At 37.2% G+C, this 3,427-nt stretch overlaps 1 protein-coding gene across 2 annotated transcripts in view; it reads right to left on the minus strand.

The window, feature by feature from the left end:
- The window catches only part of LOC120085083 (pentatricopeptide repeat-containing protein At3g06920), a 37,655-nt gene that overhangs the window by 27,548 nt on the left and 6,680 nt on the right, over positions 1-3,427 (minus strand). The window lies entirely within an intron of this gene.

Genomic DNA, 3,427 nt, shown 5'->3' on the forward strand with positions numbered 1-3,427 from the left:
GGTTTATATGTATGTCATAGATTCGTACAGTGATGATTATGATGTTGAGACTGTGCAAATGTCCTTACTGATTAGTTAGATGCCCATTAGATTTTGTGTTTCCTTCGAGATTCACCAGTTTGTGTTTCCTTCGGGATTCACCAGTTTGTGTTTCCTTCGAGATTCACCAGTTTGTGTTTCCTTCGGGATTCACGATTTTGTGTTTCCTTCGGGATTCACCAGTTTGTGTCTCCTTCGGGATTCACTAGAGATAGTGGGCATACTTAACTACAATAGGATAGGACTCAGTCTTCTTCTTGTTTCATGTGTATATGTGTCCCATGAGGACTAGAGCAGTGTATATGTTTCACCAGAGGTGGGTATCTAGAGGACATAGATGCCTAGCCTGACCCTAGTAGTGGGGTTACTTACTGAGTATTTTATACTCATTCTATCTCATATTGTTGTTTCAGGTAAGGGTAAAGATGCACCGGCAATGGACAAGCGAAATTCGTGATCAAGCCACTGGACTAATTTTTACGCTTTCACATCATGAAATTTAGAGTTCTTTTCATGTTTCTCTTAACTTTTAGTTTTGATGTTTAAAACTTACTTTTAAGAATCGTTTTTCAGGCTTATTTACTATCCTTTATGATTTCTGGGTACCCTACTATTGTTTTAATATTTGAATTTAATGAAAGTATTTTGAACTTACCTTACTTAATTAGCATTTATTTCGCCATAACAGAGTGTCGTTTTGAGTTCCATGCATGCATGTATTTAGTAATGACCTAACTTAAGTCCTAAGGGGTCGGGTCGTTACATTAACTAAGAAACATGATCGCATGTGTACCACTAAAGAGATTATGGAATCTCTGCGGGGGATGTTTGGATAGTCGTCCTTCTCCCTTAGACATGATGCCATCAAGTACGTTTATAACTATCATATGAAAGAATGGACCTCTGTTAGAGAACAAGTTCTGTATATGATGGTCCATTTCAATGTAGTGGAAGTAAACGGAGTCGTCATAGACGAGAAAAGTCAAGTCAGTTTTATTCTAGTGTCTTTTCCGAAGAGCTTTTTACAGTTCCACACAAACACAATGTTGAACAAGCTAGAATATAACTTGATAACTCTTCTCAATGAGCTTCAAACTTATCAGTCCCTCTTGAAAACTAAGGGACAGGAAGCAAAAGTTTGATTCTTCTTCTAAGAATAAAAGTGTTCAGATGAAAAAGAGTAAGGGGAAAAGGAAGGCTCAGTCATAGTAGGACTATGACTTATGTTCATTAGAGGGATCAGTGGTACTTAAGGAGACAGATGTAACTACAGGGGCATAACGGTTATTGGCCTAGTTGTACTTATGAGTGATTTGTGTAGGGTTGTCGCATTGCTGATTGGTTAAGATGGACACATAATATATCTGTAGTGAAAAGAGTTTAATTGTCGGTCTTTAGTGGAGTGCCTAGCAGTTAACAGATGGTGGATCCCGTGACTAAAGAGTTTAGACAGTTATTCACGTACCGTTGGAGCTTCGGAGCTACAGGTCCATAAGGTCCCTTTGGTAGCTTGGATTCAGTTGAGGATCAGTTCTTGGTGTTGATTTGAAATGTTCAAATTGACAAGAGTTATTTTGATTATATATGATATAATCGGTATGATGTTAGATACATTAATGGAGAATCTGATATAAATGAGATTTACCATTAAGTACCATGATAGAAAAAAGAACTATGGTTTATTGTTTCATGAGATGAATTTATTAAAACTAAGGTTATAAATTAATGATAAGTTGTTATTATTATATTTATATATATATTGGATATAATTCTTTTTTCTTTTAAATAACCAAGTATGTGGGTGGGTATTGGATCATTGGTAACCGTGAGTTTAAAAGGAAAGGGTTTTTCCTATTTGAAAAGGAGGTTTTACAACATTGAAAGATTTTGAGTTTTCTCTCGTGAAAAGAAACTCACGATCGTCAAGTAATTCGGTTATTAAATACGATGCTGGGTTAAGCTACGATCGTGCGTGTTTACTAAACGATTCGCATAACTTTGTAGCGATCGCTGCCCAAGGTAACTATCATTATAGTGTCTCTTAGGCGCAGATTGAACTAAACGATAAACTAACGATTCAATAGTTTTGTAGACGATCACATAGCTTTATCTAAACAATTGGGCATCGACCTATACGAAAGGTCTCCGCCATCTCCCACTTGCCCAGTCGTGTATGCGATCGTTGTTTCCTCCATTCGTCTGCCTCATACCAAGTCCAAACAGAGCCCACCCTCTGGATTCTCACACCGAGAATACCAAGGTCACCTTGTTGGTGGTGTCAGACTCAACTTAACACCGTCAAGGTTTTCTAAAGGTCGTTCGTGGTGCTGCGGAGGAGGTCGTTCGTGTTGTGGAGGAGTTCGTGACCGAGGAGATCGTTGAGGATGAACACAAAGTGTTCGTGCGGTGTTCGTGCTGTGTTGCGGTCGTGTAGATCGAGCACTCGTGGTTGCTATTGTTCGATCAGAGTCACGCAACGTAGCGTGGAGACGCATCCTCATATGTGCGTAGAGTTTGATCTCTGTTAATTTGAGTGTATTCATGTTGTAATTTCTCTGTATGATTTGTATAACTGCTTGTATTGAAGTCGACTGTAAATATATGTTCATTCATAATTGTAATTTGGAATATATTTGTTCCGCTCTTATGGAAATCTCGCTTCTGATTTCCTTCACCCATTTCAGGGGTAAGATTAGGTAGTTAGCTGGGGACATAGAGTGTAAGATGGAATTCGCTCCTACCCGCTTTTAGGGATAGTATAGAGGTTGTTCCCTTAGGTGCTAACTCCAGGTCTTGAATAAGGGGCCCTACCCTCTAATTGGCCTAAGAGTAAATCGGTTTAGTGACTGGATCACAAACCAATGTTTATTAGAGAATCAATGAGACTTAAGGAATAAGAAGTAATCTCAGGGATAAAGCAACTTTTGACTCAACCATTATTACGAACAATTTATAAAGAGTTGACTTACTGATTATGGTTATATCAAGTGAACACAATTATATCTATAGTGAGGGGAGTGCAACTACTGAACTTTAGTGAAATGACCCGGTAGTTAACGAATATTGGTTAATTCGGGCTAAAGAGTTTAGCCAGTTAATCTCGGATCGTTGGAGCCTATGATCTATAGGTCCATTAGGTCCCCTTACTAGCTCACAAATGGATTAGACCTTAGAATAGCGTGATGAGAGAATTTCAAACGTTCAAATTCAAATTAAGGGAATTAGTAATTATATACGATATAATTATACGTTTAATTATCGAATTAAATGAAATTGGAGAATTGAAAAATATATGAATTTGATTTAAATATTAGTTACATGAATAGAGATTCATGATTAAAGAATTGGTATTTAATTAATTTAATATTTTATATTAAATTAATTAATT

Source organism: Benincasa hispida, chromosome 1 (genome assembly GCF_009727055.1).
Source record: "Benincasa hispida cultivar B227 chromosome 1, ASM972705v1, whole genome shotgun sequence".
Classification (NCBI taxonomy): Eukaryota; Viridiplantae; Streptophyta; class Magnoliopsida; order Cucurbitales; family Cucurbitaceae; genus Benincasa; species Benincasa hispida.